Genomic DNA, 19,922 nt, shown 5'->3' with positions numbered 1-19,922 from the left:
CTTCTAGAGGAAGACAGCCGGTTTGGTCTTTTGAGGCAAAGTTCTGAGACACTTCGACTCTGAGTATAATAGAAGTCAGTGCACTACAGAACTTTGTCTCTGGAGGCTGTGGTCGCCGCCTCCCCACGAGGGCTCTGGACGCCAGCCCAGCTGGTGGCTCTGTTGGCCACGTCGGTTCACCTTTCCTTTGGGGGAGGGGCAGGCCATAGGGGGTACAAGCGCCCTGTGAAGAACTTGGCAAACCGCTCTGAAGCCAATGGGTTAGATCACATAAAGGGAGCAACTACCTTCCCCCCATTTTCTTCTTACCCTGGTGGGCTTCTGATTGCATTTTCCTCCCCAAGGTTATTTTAAAAATACTAGGACAGTCTGGCTTCACTTACTGAGCAAGGAGAGGAGGACCACAAGTTTATTGATGGGTGTGTTGGTGTGTTCAAACTGTACCCTCAGAGAAGGAAATGCGTTTGTGCCAAAGCCACAGATAATGCTCCTTTTACTCAAATGCCCAGTTAGATAAATGAGCTGCAAGGACCCGGTTTGGGGATTTAGTTTCAGTTCTGAGTCTGATTTAGGCCCAGTTCACTTTCCTTTCTTTTCTTTTCTTTTTTTTTTTAAAGTGGGTTTTGTTAATGGAAAGGAAGTACCTTTTCTAAGAAAGCATTTGACCGTCATTTATGAGGTTAGTGTTTATACTTTGGGGCCGTGAGGTACTTTACATGGAGAAACTGCTCTCTAGACCCTAATGGAATGTGGGTTGTGGTTGGCAAGTCGCAGTCCATCATCTGCGCTGTGCAGTGGGCAGTGACTGACATTGAACTGTGTCTTGTTCCATGGTCATGGCCCTGTTTTGATTTTATGAGCATTTGGCTGGAGAGCCGATGGACTCGAGGAATTACAAAACCTTTATTAACAAAGGCACTTCTCTGACACACGCGTGCTGGGTGCCAGGCTGTGACACCTAGGGATGAGCAAAAAGGCCTGACGCTTCCTATGGTGCTCAGTAAACCCTGGAGGGACCTCCTGGCACAATCTGTAGAATGCTTCAGAAGCCCTGGGGTCATATGTTGTGTGTCTCTGGGGAGTCTTGATTTAAAGAACAAAACCCCGCCACCGTTATTCCTGAGTATGTTCCAGTTGAGCGCTGAGCTAATGGAGGGGAAGGGGGGTGAGCTAATGGAGGGGAAGGGGAGAAGTATTGGAGCCTGATGGAAGGGCTTCCCAGTTGGCTTGCACCTGTGTCTGGATCCCAGCGCCCAGGCGCTCTTCCGAGTCCAGTACCCATTCTCCTCCTTCCCTCTTCCCGTTGGTTGGCTAGTGAGCTTCATCTCTTCGCCTTTCTACCCAAAAGGTAGCTAATTATATTTCTGCAGTTAAATAAAGTGATCCAAACTCAGGGTCTTCTTGTTTTCACTTAAGATACAAGGTATACTTCCTGGTAAGGAGGACTTTCTTTCCTGGTTTTTGTGAATCGAAGTGTCCACAAGATACTACGTAACCAACTTTGTAGGAGAATTCGGGTGGCCTTTGGAGAGTCTAGGGTGAAGCGGTTGGCTGGGAGAGTGGTCATCCATGCAAAGGATTAAGTGAGGACTTCACCTTCAAGTAAGAGCAAGGATTGAATCCCTCACCAGGGTCCATCTGCTTTGACTTCTTTATAAAAATGATTTGGTTAAAAGTCCGATTTTGTCTCCTGCCTGTGGCCATGAGTGAATTAAAAGACCAGATAGGCAGGAAGGCTTGTGTTGTGTGTGCCAGGAGTAGGGTCAAGGAAAACCAGCAGGCTGGATGTGCTGTCAAGCTGGCATTCTCTCATGGACCTTAGTGACCAGAACCTTGTTACCGACTGAGCATCAGGTGTTAAATGCTAGGGAGTGAAGTCAGCTCCAATCCCCATTCTGGCATTCCATCTCATGTTAGAGGTGGACAATGCCACCAGCATCCAGAAGGTTGGTGAGCACACAGGGAAGAGTCAACAGGCAGAACTGGAAAGGCCATGTGTTATTTTAGCCCGGCTTGCTGAACAAAGGGTGCTACACCAGCAACCCAGTTTACATAGGCCAGGCCCTCCGTTTCCAGAAAACGAGCCGAATGGAAGACAGAGCTGAATTATGTCACTCGACATCAGCGTCCTTTCATTATTCAAAAAAACATTTTTATCCTTAAGTGCAAAGGTTGGGGACTGTGGGCATGGTTCCAGAAGATGTCTGGAGCGAGGAACTAGGGCACTAAGCCACTGGACCACTGATTCTTGGCTGATTAATTCTAGTATGGGTTTCCCCTGGAGCTGGGAATCACAAGCAGCTGTGAATTGCCCAACATGGGTGATGGGAACTGGACTTGGGTCCTCTGCAAGTACAGCATATACTTTTAGCCTTGAACCATCTCTCTCTAGGCCCCCAACGTCTTTAAATCACTGGGAGCGGGGTGGACACTCCTGGGCTTTCCAGGAGCCACGGGTGTGCTACCACCAAGTCCACGAGTGTAGATCAGCAAGCACTTGCTTAGCTCCTCGTTAGGTGACTTAAGGTGTCCTTAGTGGACGGTATAGACAGGGCCTTCCTTGGGATAATCGCTACAGACTCAGGTTAAAAATGCAGAAGCTGCTGGGCTGGAGAGATGGCTTAGTGGTTAAGAGCACTGACTGCTCTTCCAGAAGACCTGAGTTCAATTCCCAGCAACCACATGGTGGCTCACAACCACCCATAATGAAATCTGGTGCTGTCTTCTGGCCTGCAAGAACACATGTAGGCAGAACACTGTATACATAATAAATAAATCTTTAAAAAAAATTAAATGTTTTTAAAAAACGCAGACGCTGTAAGTATGAGGAGATGGCAGAACATTGGTCATCCTGCTGTGACAGGTAAGGACTAGAAACACACATGGCAGCCTGATAGAGGGAAGACCATGTCCCTTCAGCAGGACCCTGGTAATACTGGGGAGGATTCTCATGATTATGAGCCACAGGTTCACTAACTGGATGTTAGGGAAATCAGCAGAGGCTTCGGCTGAGGAAAAAGCCAATGCCAAGATGGCCGCTTTCTGCTCCTTAGCTATTCTCCTCTTGCTAGTGCAAGAAAATAAACCAACGTAGTTACATAGCAGTAAATCGGAGCCCAGCATGGTTGTACAGTACTTACTTTGGGGTGAGTACCATTAGAAACACTCATATGTTAAATCCTTGTAGTTTTTTTTCCCATGTGACAGGTGGGGAAACTGAGGCATAAACAGATTAAATAATTTAACCCAGGCTGAAAGCTAATCTGGCTGAAGTTAGGTACAACTCGTGTTGGTTTTGATGTCAGTTTGCCACAAATTGGAGTCACTGGAGTAGGGAGCCTCACCTGAGGAACTGTCCTGGTTGTCTTAATATGGGAAACCAAAACTTCAGTTTTGTTTCTCTGTTGCTGTGATAAAACATCAATCACAAGCCACTTGAGAGAGGAGAGGGTTGGTCTGGCTTATAAGTCCCAGTCCGTCATCAAAGGAAGCCAAGGCAGAGCCATGGAGGCTTGTTCCTCCTGGCTTGCCCAGTTCCTTCCTTCTACAGCCCAGAACCACCTGCCTACGGGAGGGCATTACCCACAGTGGTCTGGGCCCCCCAACACCAATCAGCCATCGAGAAAACACTGCGCCGCCCAAACATTCCCTCAGACTGATCTGATGGAGGCAGTTCCCCAGCTGAGGTTCCTTCTTCCCAGGTGTGTCAGGTTGACAACCAAGATCAGCCATCACACCTGGCATTCAGGGGCCTAGTCTGTTCTGAATAGCCGAGCTGTAGGGCAGTGGTTCCCAATCCGGGGGTTGAAAGACCCTTTCACAGGGGTCGCATATCAGATATCCCGCATACCAGATATTTACATTATGATTCTTGACGGTAGCAGAATTACAGTTATGAAGTAGCAATGAACATAATTTTATGGTCGGGGGTCACCACACCATGAGGAACTGAATTAAAGGGTCACAGCTTTAGGAAAGTTGAGAACACTGCATGTATTGGGGATTGGATCCATGTCTCACTATAGTGCCTGGGAGTCCGGATGCAAAGTAACAGTGCTGAGTACCAGGTATTTACTCGATGCAAATGTTAGGCTGTCTTTAGTGCCAGAGCTCGTTTTCCAAGGTGGTGAATGCACTGCTTTGTGCTATCTTGGGTGTACTGACCACAACGCCACTGGGCAGAACTGAATATTGAGAAAAAGAATAGCAATTTCTTCAACAGGTGTCCTGGTTAAAACAATATGATGAAGTAACAGAAGTAGGAGATAGACCGCACTAATGCATTCATTCAATAGCCCCTGTGCTCTTCACAGGCACCCAAAACCCTAGATGTGAGTCATTTCAGGGGAGATACATACACAGAATGCTGCTCCATCAATTTGAAATGTCCAGTGAGTCTTCCCCAAGGGGATGATAATGGAGCTGAATACTAAATACCCTGGTAGGGGGAAGGAAGGGCATTCTAGTTACTGGAAGAGCTTGTGCAGACGCACAGAGCTATGCACCAGCATGGTGTGCTCAGGAATTAGCAAGCCTTTCCACGAGGCAGGCATAAAAGGCATGTGTGAGCAACAGGAGGTAATGCTCAGGAGGTGGGTAGGGGGAAACTGTGAGCACCTTGTGTCTTGCATTTAAAAGTCTGAGCCGGTCCTAAAAGCCACGGAGAGCAATGAAGGAACTTAAACACAGAACGTGCCCCCTCAGCCCTGTTTTTGTAGAAAACATTCTGGTATCGGGGTGGGGGGTGGGGGGGGCAATGTTTGGAAGCAGAATCCCAGTTGTAAAGCTGTGGGAGAAGCATAGGGCAGACACGGTGGCAGGCAGAGGTGTGCACAGGAGGGGTGTGAGCGCGCTTAGGAGGAGAGCAGGAAGACCTACCTGACGTGGCCACACAGAAGAACTCCCAGGGCAACTTGCTTGTGAGGCCCTTTCCTATGTGTTCCTGGTAGTCCTGGCCCCAAAGAGACACCGGCACTCAAGCACACTATGGATAAGATGTCTACACGTTCAACTTTGCTTGGCTGTAGTCAGCCGTGAATTTTGGAAGTGTGATATTAGAAATATTTCTTTACCCCTTGATTGTCATATTGGAGATATTATGTAGTTGATGAAATCTAAAGAATTGCCTATTGCCAAAACATATCGAAGATACAAGATATAAAGAGTATCGCCGGGCGGTGGTGGCGCACGCCTTTAATCCCAGCACTCCGGAGGCAGAGCTAGGCGGATCTCTGTGAGTTCGAGGCCAGCCTGGTCTACAAAGTGAGTTCCAGGAAAGGCGCAAAACTACACGGAGAAACCCTGTCTCGAAAAACCAAACAAACAAACAAAAAAAGAGTATCTGCAGATGGAGGCTGGGGCAGGTGGAGGCTGGGGCAGGGGAGGCTGGGGAGGGTTTTTGTAAAGGATAGTCTAAAGCAGTGGTTCTCAACCTTCCTAATGCTACAACTCTTTAATTCAGTTCCTCATGTTGTGATGACCCCCAACCATAACATTCTTTTTCTTGCTACTTCATCACTGTAATTTTGCTGCTGTTACGAATTGTAATATAAATATGTGTTTTCAGATGGTCTTAGGCAACCCCTGTGAAAGGGTCATTGGACCCCCAGATTGAGAACTGCTGGTCTGAAGGATGAGGGTGACCTCACAGACTAGGGTAAGGCTGAATTAAGGAGGAAGCGTGGGCAGCTGTTACCACTGGGCTCTCCGGTCAGGAGAGGAGGTCCCCTGGGAATGGAGGCTGTAGGAGATGGCTGTCCACCTCCTTCTGGTGAGAATAATGGCCTTTGATGGGGAATGCACTCACAGTCAGCCTGCAGGGACTGGTGGAGGGCTGGGGAATGCATACCCAGTGCTCCCCTAGGCTCCTCCCACCGGCTCCTTCAGCACAGCGGGGAGACTAGGGGCATTTAGCACACCTGAACAGCCCCTGGTGGCCAGTGTGAACGGTGATCTGAGGCCAGAGGGGGAATTGCAGGGTCAGTTTTATTGTCTTGCCGTTCTGCCTGTCAAGTGAAACATTAAGAGAGTCATAAGATGAATCAACTGTCTGGAGTATTGTTAAGAGCTCAGGTGTCTACATCTAGTTTTGTTTTTCCACACAGTATCACCATCTGTGCCATCAGAGGCAAGGTGCAGCATTTAAAGAACACTTTTAGATTTGTGTGTATGAGTGTTTTACATGCATGTATGTCTGTGCACCACACACATGCCTGGTGCTCTTGGAGTTCAGAAGAGGGTTCGGTTCCCCTGGAACTGGAGTTATGGATGTTTGTGAGCCACCATGTGGGTGCTGGGAATGAAGCCTGGGTCCTTTGCAAGAGCAGCCAGTGCTCTGAGCCGCCGAGCCGTCTCTCTAGCCCCAGGTGCAGTCTCCTCTTGTCTCTGCCGTCAAGTCACTGACACCTGTGCAGGTTTGAGGCTGAGATGTTTTTCTCCCTTTCCTTATGGTAGTTTACATTACATAGAAATAAGTCGTTTTCGCCTGGTCGTAGTGGTGGCGGCGGTGGCGGTGGCGGCGGCGGCGGCTGCGGTGGCGCACGCCTCTAATCTCAGCACTCGGGAGGCAGAGGCAGGTGAACCTCTGAATTTGAGGACAGTCTGGTCTATAGAGTGAGATCCAGGACAGGCTCCAAAACTACACAGAAGGAAACCCTGTCTCAAAAGACCAAAAAAAAAAAAAAAAAGCCTTTTTCTGGAAGGGTTCAGCTGCATGAGGACCTTCACAGTGCAATTAGCACTATCACCCACCTCCAGAAATTTATTCTTATTATGTCAAATTTCAGATCTGTTCATGTTTAATAATAACACCCAAAGACAATGAGGTTTCCTTGCCCTCACCAGGAAGGGCCAATAGATGAGGGTAAGAAGTGACATCATGGATGACATCACATGGTTTTTAAGAGGCATCTGAATTTCAGAGATGTTAAAATGTGAGAGGGATAGGTTTAGAATCAGTTAAACACAGTGAATCGTTTTAAAGAAGCACTCAAAACCAGTGGCCCATGAATGAGTTTCTGATGGGTACCAAACTTGTTCTCTTCCTTACCACACAAGACCTAAGGCAACTGGAATCCTTAGGCCGAAAGTGACTGGCTTTGAGGAATATTGCCCTCTTACCCCAGAGTGCCCTAAAATGTGATCATTTCCTGCCTGCAATGTGATATGAGGAAGGCTGAGAAGCATGCTCAGGCAGATCTCTGCCTTCAGCCTTGTTGGACTTCTGGGTTTATATTTAATTCAGTATCATCCACGTGCATCAGTAGGCGGGGGTACCTGATGGAGAGCTGTACCGAGAAGCCTCACCTTCCATGGCAGGAGAGTTCCCATTCCAGAGGATGCAAGGCACAGCCAGCGCTTTGAAACTCCTCTGCATCATACTAGGAGGACAAACAGAAGCTAGTTTGGGATTCCTTGCATAATAAAGTCTGTACACTGCCTTTGAACCAACTTGTCTTTGTTAGGGTGCTCTTGGCTCTAACAGAAGCCTAATTTACCTCAATTACCTGAAAGAAAACCACTTCTAAGAGGTCCAGAGGTAGTGCGGCTCCAGGATTGGTTCGTCGGCAACTCAGTAGAGCTTTGCGGTTCTTTCCGTCACCCTCTCCCGTTCTCAGCTTCTTTGCCTCTCATTATTACGTTCTCTGGTGGCTAAAGGCAGAATCAACATGCTGCATGATGGCCTTGCACGATGTCCCTGTGTGCCCTGTGTTTTTTTAAGACTGCCAGTCACTTTAAAATGCTATTCCCACGGAGCAGAATGGCACCCAGATACCCAGACATTAACCAACTAATTGTGTTGGGAATGGAATCATCTGGTTGACTTAAACCAATCAAGACTCGAGTCTGAGGCCTGGGGCTTTGGGTGAACAAAAACTGAGTTTGTTCTATTAGTAGTACCAAAGAAGAGGTGGGGAGATTTCTCTTGGGAGGTTAATAGCAAGAAGGTCCACTAGGGAGCAGTCTCATAAAACTGCAGCTCCGTGGTGACGGACACTCTTGGCTATGTCATCTTTAAAGGCAAAACTTCATAATGAAGATGTCCATCGATAGAGGAGGAGTTAAATCTGACTCAGCCACTCAGTGCAAAGTGAAAGAGATGCATGTACAGTCCACACGGAAGCTGAAGGAAGTGATGTTTCCAATAAAGAGAATGTTGTAGAAGAACACACAAGTTCGGTCCATTTGCATCCTCGGTATACAGTCAGGTACATGTGTTCTTACAACAGACACAGACTTTTCTAGCTAGTCTGAGGGGATTAAGGTCGAGGATTGCAGAAGAGCTTTGGCCCTTGTGGGGGTTTGAATGAGAATGGTCCCCTAGGCTCCTGTATTTGATGACTCAGCCCCCTGGTGGTGGAACTGTTTGGGAAGGATTGGGATGAGTGGCCTTGTTGGAGAAGGTGTGTTAGGTTTCAAAAGACTTAGACCATTCCTAGTGTCTGTCTGTCTGTCTCCCCCCATTCTCTCTGCCTCATGGTTGTGGATCAAGATGTGAGCTCTCAGCCGTTCCTTCTGAAGGGGTTAAACAGCGCTCCTGGCTGGCCGTGGCTATTGCAGTGGGTACGCGGCGCTAGTGGCTGGCGCTAGATGCTGCTGTGGTGGAAGAATCATGAGCCATGGTTACCTTTTTAGAGCTTTATTGGGAGGAAGGAGAGAGAGAGGGAGGGAAAGGAGAGAGAGAGAGAAAGACAGAGAGAGAGACTGCAGGGTGCGAAGTACAGAGAAAATACGGAAAGAGGGCCTGTGGGAGGGCACGCCCACTTTTTAGGCTGGGACGCCGTCGCAGGCTGATGACATAATAAGGACAGAGTCCTTATACCTTCACTCTGCTGTCAGGGACTCTAGCCCTCTGAACTCATAAACCAGGTTAAACACTTCCTTTTATATGTTGCCTTGGTTGTGGTGTTTTTATCACAGCGATAGAAAAGTAACCAAGACAACTTAAAGTGTTGTATGTTTTTATTGAGCTTTAAAAACTGACATGTTGCTGTTGGGAACTGGAGAGATGGTGCTGTGGTTAAGAGCGCTTCTTACTCCTTCAGAGGACCCTAGTTTGATTCCCAACACCTACATGGGGCAGCTCACAACCTCCTGTAACCCCAGCTCTAGCGATCCTATGCCTTCTTCTGCTTCCACAGCATTGGCATGCATGTGATACACACACACACACACACACACACACACACACACACACACACACACACACAAACACACACACACACACATTGTTTTTACTCTTAAAAAATACTTAAAAGAAAAAATACTTTAAAAAAAAAATCTCTCTTGGCCTGGCGAGATGGCTCAGAGGTTAAGAGCACTGGCTGTTCTTCCAGAGGACCCAGGTTCAATTCCCAGCACCCACATGGCAGCTCACAACTGTCTGTAACGCCAGTTCCAGGGGGTCTGACACCTTCACACCAATGCACATAAAATAAAGATAAATAAATAACTTTTTCCAAACTCACTCTTGTGATTAGAAAGTAAGTTTGCCACATGGGTGGCCATCAGAAAACAGCACAGTGACATGGCATTAGCAGCAGCTCACTGGAACACATCTCCCTTGTCACGTACATAAAGAAGCCTGTCCCAGCTTCATTATCTTGACCCACATCAGGCACAGTAATCTTCAGTGTTAACAGTTGGACCGCTTGAGCTGGGCTTCCTGAACTGATAGTTAACTACATGTGATATTTAAATGTAAGTTCATAGCCGGGCAGTGGTGGCACATGCCTTTAATCCCAGCACTTGGGAGGCAGAGGCAGGCGGTTCTCTGTGAGTTCAAGGCCAACTTGGTCTACAAAAGCGAGTTCCAGGATAGCCAAGACTACACAGAGAAACCCTGTCTCGAAAAACAAACTGACAGAAATTAAGTTCATTAAAAATTGAATAAAATTTAAAATTCAGTTCCTTGGTCACATTTTAGTATTCAACAACTCTAGTGCCATGGCAAAAACACCTGTAATCCCAGCTTCTTTGGAAGTTGAGACAGGAGGATCACTTGAGTGCAGGAGTTTGAAGTCAGCCTGGGTTGCATAGAAAGATCTCCTTAAAAAAAAACAACAAAGTGACTGCACGCACTCGTGAATGGACGAGGGAACAGATTGCCCAGCAGACACACATGGCCTGAGGCTACCTTGTTGGAAAGCGCAGATTTCACTGCAGAAAGGCCCAGTGGACAGCTTGCGGCAGGTCACTGTCCTGTGTCCAGGCATAGGCTTGGTCATTTCATAACTATGTGGCTCGTGCGGATATTTCACCTCTCTGTACTTAGCTTTCCGGTCTTTAATCGCTTAGAATGGTAGTGTGTTGCTTACCGAATCATCCGACAGATTGTTTGCTTCTAGTGCCTTGTGCTTGGTGAACTGTCGCTAAAGTTACTTATTATTCCATTGCCTTAGGAACGGCTCTGGTCTGGCTGTGGTTTCTCCTTCAAAGGCGGATGTGCTGAAAGCCTGGTCTCTGATGGTGGCGGGATGTAAGAGATGAGTACTACTAGAAGGTGATTGGTTTTTTTTGGGGGGGGGGCGGGGTTTCGAGACAGGGTTTCTCTGTGTAGCTTTGCGCCTTTCCTGGATCTCTGTAGACCAGGCTGGCCTCGAACTCACAGAGATCCGCCTGGCTCTGCCTCCCGAGTGCTGGGATTAAAGGCATGCACCACCACCGCCCGGCTCAGAAGGTGATTTTAAGTCATGTGGCACTATCCCCAGAGTGGGTTAATGTCTTTGTCAAGAGACTGAGTTAGTTTTCTCTGAAGTGGAGTCCATTGGGAGGGAGGGAGTTAGGTCCCTTCAGTAAGAGTGGGCCGCTGGAAGCAGGTTGGCCTCTGTCTTCTCTTGCACCCATGCCCCGGACACAAGCCTGTGTCCCTCCCCTGTTCTGCCGTGTGGTCATGTCACCAGAAGCTGAGCAGAAGCTGGTGCCATGATCTTGAACTTTCTTACCTCTAGAACGGTAAGCCAAGGCAAACCTCTTTTGTCTATAACTCATCCAGTCTTTGGCATTTTGCTATAGTAATGGGGAAAAGTGGGCTAATGCAGGAACTGTTTCATCTGTATTGATTCAGCTTGCTAAATGCAGGATGCGGAGGACGTCAGGCCATCATCCTGTGGTTACAGCTGAAGGGCAAGTGGAGAGGTTCCCTGTCACCTGAGAAGAGCAGGGGGTCACAGCCAGTTCTGCTTCCTGGGCTTACGGTTCCTTGGTGTCTAGTCTGTGAGTGCCCTTCCCTGGTGCCCTTGTGGTCCTTCTCTGTGCTTTTGAACAGCCACTGCTTTACAAAGGCCTGTAAACTTTCAAATTCATGTCCTCATCCGTTGCCACGGCCTCGGCTTCCCTGCGCCCTCCTCTCTGCCCATGCCTCTTTAGTGGCAAGGGACCTGGAGACAGGGGAATTTGCTAACAGCCATGTACCCCATTTCCTGTGTTTGAATCCTCTCCGTTTCTGCTTGTGGACTTTCTCAAAGTTGAACAGTACCTCTGAAGGAAGCCACTTGTGACCCAATTAAAGAAGGGGAGCCTTGCCAGAGGACGGAACAGGAGGAGGCGGTTATCTAGCGAAGCTTCTAATCCAAGTTAAAAGTCACCCTGTGTCGCCCTGGAAGGCTGGGTTGCACAGGTTGGGTGCTTGGGTCTGGGGGTGGGGATGGGGGGGTCTCATAGGAAAGTATGAGGGACCTGGGGACACTGAGGGCTGGGGACCTCACGAGAAGAGGTGAGGGCCTGTTCACACTCAGGTTGGGAGGAGCTGGTGTCTGTCATAGACTCCCAAGGAGACCTGGTCTTCAGCTATGGAAATGGCATCAGTTAGAAGCCTGCAGACGCCCTTCCCTGACTGACACAGTCACAGGGTATCGGATAGATGCGCTCAGTCCTCCAGGCGAGAGGGACTCCCACAGCCCCAGGGAAAGGACTGCATCTGCTGGAGGGCCTTGCTCTGTGTTTCTTTCTGAGCCCCACTTCCAGCTGGCTGTGTTCTCCGGTGAGTTAACATCTGTAGTATTTTCATGAGCTGAAATGCTGTGGAAAACATGCAGCTCTTTACAGTCTTCCAAAGTCAGTCTCTCCCCTCTCCCTCCATGCTCCTCCCTCTTCTCTCTCCTCCCTCTCCCCCCGCCCCCCGCCCCCCGCCCTGTGTCTCTGGGGGTGGGGTGGGGAGGAAAGACAACTGATACAGTATTTGAAAGGCCACTGAGAACTGGTTTGTTAGGGCGCTCTAAGGCTGAGGCCTGGGATCGGAGAGAAAAGCAAGCCTCACTCTCTGCCTTAAGCCTCCCGACGTGAGCGGCTGATAAGGATTTATCAGGCTGGCTGGGAACTGGAAGTTGAGTCCAGTCAGGTTGTTTTATTGCAGAGGAGCTGAAATCATCTGAGGCACAGGACTACACAGTAGATTCTGGAGAACTTCCCTCAGATAGGTGTATTTGGTGAGAAGCCCGAGCACAGAGGAGGCTTCTGGCCACCATGTTTCTCTTGCCCCAAGCCTAACCGGGAGGTTTCCTTCCTTTCCTGAGGTAGGATTTATTGAAAGGAAGGGGCTGGGCCTGGAGCTCAGTGTTATAGCACTTGGCTCTGGGTGTGTGTGTGTGTGTGTGTGTGTGTGTGTGTGTGTGTGTGTGTGTGTGAGAGAGAGAGAGAGAGAGAGAGAGAGAGCTCACAATGCCCAGAACATTTGCCACACAACTTCCATGTTCAGCTGTCCACTTGGCAGATTATTTTGTGTGACTTGATGATAAATTCCAACACCCAGCACCGCCCCAGGCACAAAGTGGCCATTCCCCATCACAGATATTTGAATGTCTTGAGTGAGTTTGTGGGTCCTTCTCTCTGTCTCTGTCTCTCTGTCTCTCGTCTGTCTGTCTCTCTCTCTCTCTGCATCTTGACTTTGAGAGTTAACGTCATTTCAGTGTTCACCGCTGCTGTTGGCTTGGAGCTCAGATAACCACGCCCTTCCATGCATCTACTTTCCAAGTTCTTCTGTGGAGTGAGTTAAGCTCAGTGAGTGGGTGTCTCGCCCAGCATTTCTTTTCAGGTTGATTCTGGTTTGGGAAGTGTCCAGCCCGGAATGAAGACACTGGAAGAATCTCTTCTCCCTGAAGCCCACCAGCTTCTCCCAGAACAACTGCCGCTCACAGTCAGACTACTCAGACCACATGCTGAAGTAAACAAACTCCTACAACAGATAAGACCAGAATCTTCTGAACTTGGTGTTTTGTTTTTAAAGTGATTTATCATTATTTTATATGCATTGATGGTGTGCATGTGTGTGAGAGGGTGTCAGACCCCTGGAACTGGAGTTACAGACACTTGTGAGCTGCCGGGTGGATGCTGGGAGTTGAACCTGGGTCCTCTGGAAGAGCAGCCAGTGCTCTTAACCTCTGAGCCACTGGGTGTTTGTCTTCTCCCGGCCCTCTCCCCACTGCTCGTTTTTGCCTTACAGAGGAGTCGATGCCCTCTGCCATCCCACAGCTTCCTACAGTGCTTTACCCAAGGATTAAAAACCCTGATGCCATCGTAGGGGCATTTCATCTGACCACACACACTCACTGAATGGCTACGTGTGCCAGGCACAGTTCTAGGCAGTAGACATACAGTCTCTCCTCTCGGGGCTTCCATCACGGAGGCACTCTTGCTTTACAGCCAAGTAGCAAAAAGGTGTTAGACAAGATGCGTCTTTTAACTAAGACCCTATCATTTGCCGGGTGGTGATGGTGCACGCCTTTAATCCCAGATTTCGGGGCGGTAGAGGCAGCCGGATCTCTGAGTTCGAGGCCAGCCTGGTCCACTGAGTGAGTCCCAGGACATCCAGGACTGTTACATAGAGAAACCTTGTCTCAGACCCCCTCCCCCAGCCAAAAAAGAAACAAAACAAAACAAAAAAACCCTATAATTTTTCCATTAACCTTATTTGGAATTTTTTTATTCGTTCATTCATTCATTCATTCATTTATTGGAGATAGATTTTCATTGTTATGATATTGGATGTGAAGGGACTCCGGCTGGCTTTATTCGTTTGTTTGTTTGTTTATTTATTTATTTATTCATTCATTTATTTATTGGAGATAGATTTTCAGTGTTATGATATTGGACGCGAAGGGACCCCGGCTGGCCAGGCCAGAGTATCCCATGTGTGCAGGGAAATATGCCGGGCAGATGCAGCAGCCCGGGGACAGTCACTCACACCCCAGGTGCTGCATCCACGTGGAAACACGTTTATTATAATAGAGGGATGAAGGGAAAGACAGGGAAAGAGGAGGGCAGAGAGAAAGGGGGGAGGCAAGGGGTCGAGGGTGCACACCTCGTGGGAATGAAGAGAGAGCGCGGAAGAGAGAGAAGAAGAAAGGGTCTTTCCTTATAATGAGGCTTTTACATCTGGACACAGGGCGGCCCCCAGGGGCGGGTTTCCAAGGGGTGGGTCAGAATACCAACATTCCTCCCTTTTGATTATTATAAAAAGGTGAGTTATGGATATCAAGTGGGGGGACAAAGGTGCTGAATTCTGGAGACTGCTTCAAGCTGACAAGGGGCAGGGAGAAGCCAGGAGTTGCGCATGATGGGAGATCTCAGGCGTCTGTTCCTTGAGGGAGCCGAGGAGACAGGTTGCAGCAGTGATGTTCCAGGAGCCTGGGGGAAAATGGCACACCAATCAGGAGTATAGAAGCCATGGCATCTGCTGTTTCTCTGGAGGTCAGGCAGGAACAATGAATCTGCAAAATATGCTTGAAAATTAGGCGGGGTCAGAAATGAGCTATGGAGATTGTTAAGTTTTTATCAGACCAGATTTCTTGATACAGTAGCAGAACTTTTCCCAGGACCCTGCAGGTATCTGTAAGACAGCTGGATAGGTTGATATCATAGCAAAATCCATAGAAATTAAAGAATTCTTAAAAACTCTTTGTAGTCAATGCTCTATCAGTTTATCAAAATTGTATTTATCAATATTAAAACTTTGAACCTCTGGAGTTATATCTGAAACCAGTGTATTCTGTATGAAACCAGTCTATCCTATACCATGAAGTCTGTGAATGAGGCATAGCTGTCTGTAATTGGAGAGCATGTATATATAATCTTTGGATTGGGGCTGTTAAACTGGTACCCTAGTAATTAAACATTGTCAGATCTGAGAAGGATAAATTTAAGAAGAAGTGAGACAGCTTTCCAGCTACCTAGGCAGCAATCCCAAGTCTCTTCATGGTCAATGGGGGACAGAAGCCCCAAAGGCAGCACTTGTTCAGCTGATAGGCCCAGAAGATCTGACAGATTTTTTTTTCTGTGAAGTAGAAATTTGGGGAGGTCATCCTACCTGTCTTGGCAGAGAGGACAATTGATCCCTGTTTCTCCTCTTATTCACAGTCTGGACGGGATCTCAGCTTTTCACTGTGTGGCCAGCCTTGCCATAAGCTTTTGGGTGGAAGTTCTTCTGTGGCCATCCATCTTCTTGGAGGAGATACAGGATGCTGCCAGGAGCTGACATGTCTCTTCATCATAAAAAGGCTTTTATATTAAGTGCCATATTCTCAGAGCTCTACAGGTGTTTGAGGACTGGGGGAACAAAATCTGTTAGATGTGGATAGACAGGTTTCCCAGTTAGTTACAGCTTAGTGAAGTCAGCAGGGACAGGGAGGCTCACATTCTTAAGCCTGAGTAGACCCTGAGTAAGGAGAGGCATTTGTTAAACCATTGGCAGTGATATCGAAATCTATTATCATTTTTAAGGCCCTGTAGCTGCAGTTCTGATCTGTGAGTACAGCCAGATTGTAATCCTTAATGATTTATACAGAAATAATAATTTCTTAAGGTCATGTAATACTTCTTTTGTTCTGCATAAAGAAGGTCAAGCATCTTATCTTATTCCAATATTGGGTCCAGTTTCCTGTAGTCATTTGGTCCCCTATGCCAGGGGTTCCATCCTGAACTTAGCCCTCCAGCCTGCCCTGGGAACAGGGAGCACAAGATGACATATTTTTCTCCATAATTGCTTCAAGCTGAAACAGGACGCAGGTGGTCAGGACTCTGGCTAGTTAAAGGTAAGGAGGGAACCTAGGCAATGGGGTATTTATCAGTATGTGGTCATCTGACTTAGCTGTAGAGACAGGAAATAATTGCATTTGGCTGGACTGGTCCACATCAGTCTTCAGCAAGTCCATGTGTCACAGGTTGAAGTCAGTAGCCGATGCCTGGATGCATTAGTTGGCCAGATGGAAGCCCACTGAAACAGATACAGACTCGAGACAAGTTAAAATTTTATGAACTTATTCTGAACCTTTAAGTCCATGGTCTTAGTAATTGGAGACCAGGAGAGAGAAAAATGCCATCCTCAGAAATAGACAGGTGAGGAAAACTCACTTATCTGGAGTTCTTTTGACTTCTGTGAAGTGGAACCCATGGCTTCTTTTGATCTTTTGAGGCTTATATGCATTCTTACTTTATAAGAGGACATAAATGTTTGATATATTAGTATTCCCAATGAGTATGGAAATCTGAATCACAGAAAAGCAGGTAATAAGTATCTAGGCTCATACTTTTGAGTCCTAGTGAAATTTCAGATTTGGGTTAAAAAGTATGTACAATTGGTATTTATATCCTGAATCATTCATCAAGAGACCTAAAAACTGCTCCCAAGAAAAGGTTCAAGATTTCTCATATGTCTTCTTGAAATATCAAAAATAAAGTACATGGTATTTTTAAAAGATTTAAAATCTCTTAAGCATTACTATTGCTACATTATCCTGACATAGGAGCATGCTGCCCTCGCCCACAACTGAGTCAGTAAGTGACTTCCTGGTGCCCTTAGTAAAGATGGCAGTGAGGTCATATGACCTCTCTGTTTTCACCTTATTTAAGATGGTGCCTGACCATGTGACTGCCCTTATCAAATATGGCAACTGAACACATGGTTATATGGGGTTTTTGGTTTTTTGTTTGTTTGTTTGTTTCCCCAAATAAACTGAACAGATAAGAAACATATAAACTGAAGCATTTAAAAGGTAGTCAGGGGGCTGGAGAGATGGCTCAGCGGTTAAGAGCACTGGCTGCTCTTCCAGAGGACCTGGGTTCAATTCCCAGCACCCACATGGCAGCTCACAACTGTCTGTAACTCCAGTTCCAGGGGATCTGACACCTTCACACCAATGCACATAAAATAAAGTTACATAAATTATTTAAAAAAAAAGTTAGTCAGGCCGGGTAGTGGTGGCCCATGCCTTTAATCCCAGCACTCGGGAGACAGAGGCAGGCGGATCTCTGTGAGTTCGAGGCCAGCCTGGGCTACAGAGTGAGTTCCAGGACAGGCTCTAAAGCTACACAGAGAAACCCTGTCTCGACAAAAAGAAGGAAAAAAAAAGGTCAGAAAGAAATATAGGCGGCCCCATCAATCATACATTTCCATTCACACATAGGAAATAGGTTTTTCAAAGAAAGACAAAGAACCGTTTTCCTGGGAAACTTTTATGGTTAATGCATTGGATCTCGGAGGTGGTGCTATGGAGGAGACTGGGAAACGGAGTAGCAGTGCAGCCAGGTGGGAGAGAGGGACCCCCCCCCAACTCAGGGCTGCGGCATGGTGCCAGCAGCCGCAGAGGAACAAACCCAAGCCATGGGTCAGCGGCAGTGGCGGGGGCCTATGCTCCACCTGGCTTGCCTCAACAGGGTGAGTGGCGGCGATGGTGGTAGCTGCAGCAGCAGCAGCAATACAGTCAAGTGACCAGACATCTTCTGCAGCTAATCTGCCACCCCTGTCATTCGGCAGCCTGTGGGGCAGGGCTGTGTGCCAAGGTCCTGCAGGTGGAACAGGTGGATGAGGTCCTGGCAACAGAGTTAAGTGACAGAGAGAAAAGATTTAAGTGATAAAATTACAGACAAGAAGAGGAATTAGAGGCACGAGGCAGGCAAAGAGAATGAACTTTGCCTGGAGGGCAATTTTATATGTCATGGAAAGGAACCTGGCGATAGATAGGTGATGATGTAATTGCTTAGCAGAGCTTGGAGGGGTATGGGGGAGAGTGGAATAAGGGAGGACCTTGGATAGGAGAGAGTAAGCATTTTCCACAGTGAGGTATAAGGTCGAGTGGACTGACCTCCCCCCAGAGGGTCAGTGAGGACCCATAACGGCGCAAGATAGCTAGTGGAAGGTGGTACGAAAGACCACGGGCCGTGGAACTGAGTGGGCACATGTTGTCTCCATATGCTGTTGCATACGGACACGTATGGATGTAACCAACTGTTTTATTAAATAAGAAACACAGAAATAATGCAAAAGAGAAAGCCGAGAGGTCAGAGCTCAGAGCCAAAATCTCACCCTTCCGCCTGCGGTGTCCCAGCTTCCCGAATGAGGGCCTCTTCTCCTGTCTGTTAGTCTATTTAAAGAGACAGAACAAGCCACAGCTATCTCACCTCACCAGTTCCTCAGCTGGTCTTGTTTCCTCAGACTGGAAGCTTCTGTGTCCTCATCCCAATAGCTCTCAGCTGAACTGTGTTGCTCCAAAGCCTGAAAGCTTAACCAGCCAAATGCCTCTAGTTTCTGGTCCTCACGCCTTATATATCTTTTTGCTTTCTACCACCACTCCCTGGGATTAAAGGCTGGCCACCACCGCCACACTCTTGCTATGGCTCTAATAGCTCTGACCCCCGGACAACTTTATTTATTAACATACAATCAAAATCATATTTCAGTATAATTAGATTACCACCACATTTCCCCTTTTCTATTTTAATAAAAAAAAGCAAAAGGTTATGACTAACAAAAGAAAAACTATACACAAAAGTACAATAACTATATACAATATATACAAATAATAAATACCTAAACAGGTATTTGACAAGTCAGAGAAAATAATTCCATTATCTATCCTATTTTGGTAATTCCAAGATGTATCTAATGCACTTTCTATCCTAATTAATTTTTCAACTATAAGTAACTAATCTTCAACCATAACTAACTAATCTTCAACTCCCTCAGAGACCCAAGAAGGAAATAATATTAGCTAACAAAAATAAAAAACAGGAAGTGTATACAAGCAACTTCCAAAAAATTTGTAAGTTGACAGAAACAGCCAGCTGCCTGGGCAGTCACCTGAGGTTTCTCCACAGTGTTGGGGCATCATCTTCAGCCTATAGGCTTAGTGTATCTGACAGACTCATTTGTGAAGTAGGTTGTACACAAGGTCAACAGTTCAATCTCACATTGGGTGAGAACAGTCCATGTACCAGAAACACCTGAATTCCACTAGTGTCCTGTCATGATTCAGGATTTTAATTTCTGGAAATTGTTGACAGTTTTTTAATTCAGCTGTCCATACTTCTTGGCTGTGTATATATGGCTTCATCTCAGCATCCTCTTCTTCTCCACATCCCTCTATTAAATGCCAGTCTACTTTTGAGAGGCATGAGCTTTCAGCTGCTGTTCCATTGTACAACAGAATCCATCGGCCCTCTGCCTGTTAAGCTGCCTTCGAAGAAAAGAGCACCGTACCTTTTCCGGATGCGAAGGCCACTTCAGGGATGGGGCCATATTGTCCTGGCCTCAGAAGATGCCTTTTGATAAAGCCATAACCACACTTGTTTTGGCAAGAATCAGTAGTCCCTTGTTTCGTGATCTGTCTGTCCATTTTGTCCTGTTGATTCGAGGATACTTTGTTGTCCAGTGGCTAACTTTTGCCAGAATGAAAGTTGACTCCATATGCAGTTTCTTCAATGCCCATATTTTCTCTAAAGTAGATTGGTACTGCCAGGAGCCGACATGTCTCAAAAAAGAAAAATTTTCTAAGTTATTAAAACATTTTAAATGCCATATTCTGTAGATCTCTGAAGGGTTTGAAGATGACCTGTCTAAAACATCTCTGCTCAATTTTTAAAACATATCTAATATGACTACAAGTTCTATGATAATGTCTAACTACTAGCTTTCATTTCTTTATATCCTAATA

At 46.9% G+C, this 19,922-nt stretch overlaps 1 long non-coding RNA gene across 1 annotated transcript in view; it reads left to right on the top strand.

Annotated features, from left to right (window-relative positions):
* The window catches only part of LOC121827971 (uncharacterized), a 36,862-nt gene that overhangs the window by 2,514 nt on the left and 14,426 nt on the right, over positions 1-19,922 (top strand). The window contains exons 2-3 of the long non-coding RNA XR_006070326.2: positions 8,020-8,207; positions 10,401-13,159. This is a non-coding gene — a long non-coding RNA (uncharacterized LOC121827971). The remainder of the gene's footprint in view (positions 1-8,019; positions 8,208-10,400; positions 13,160-19,922) is intronic.

The sequence above is a fragment of the Peromyscus maniculatus genome, chromosome 3 (assembly GCF_049852395.1).
Source record: "Peromyscus maniculatus bairdii isolate BWxNUB_F1_BW_parent chromosome 3, HU_Pman_BW_mat_3.1, whole genome shotgun sequence".
Taxonomy (NCBI): Eukaryota; Metazoa; Chordata; class Mammalia; order Rodentia; family Cricetidae; genus Peromyscus; species Peromyscus maniculatus.
The sequence above is the reverse complement of the archived record's forward strand: the minus strand, read 5'-3'. Positions and strand labels throughout refer to the sequence as shown.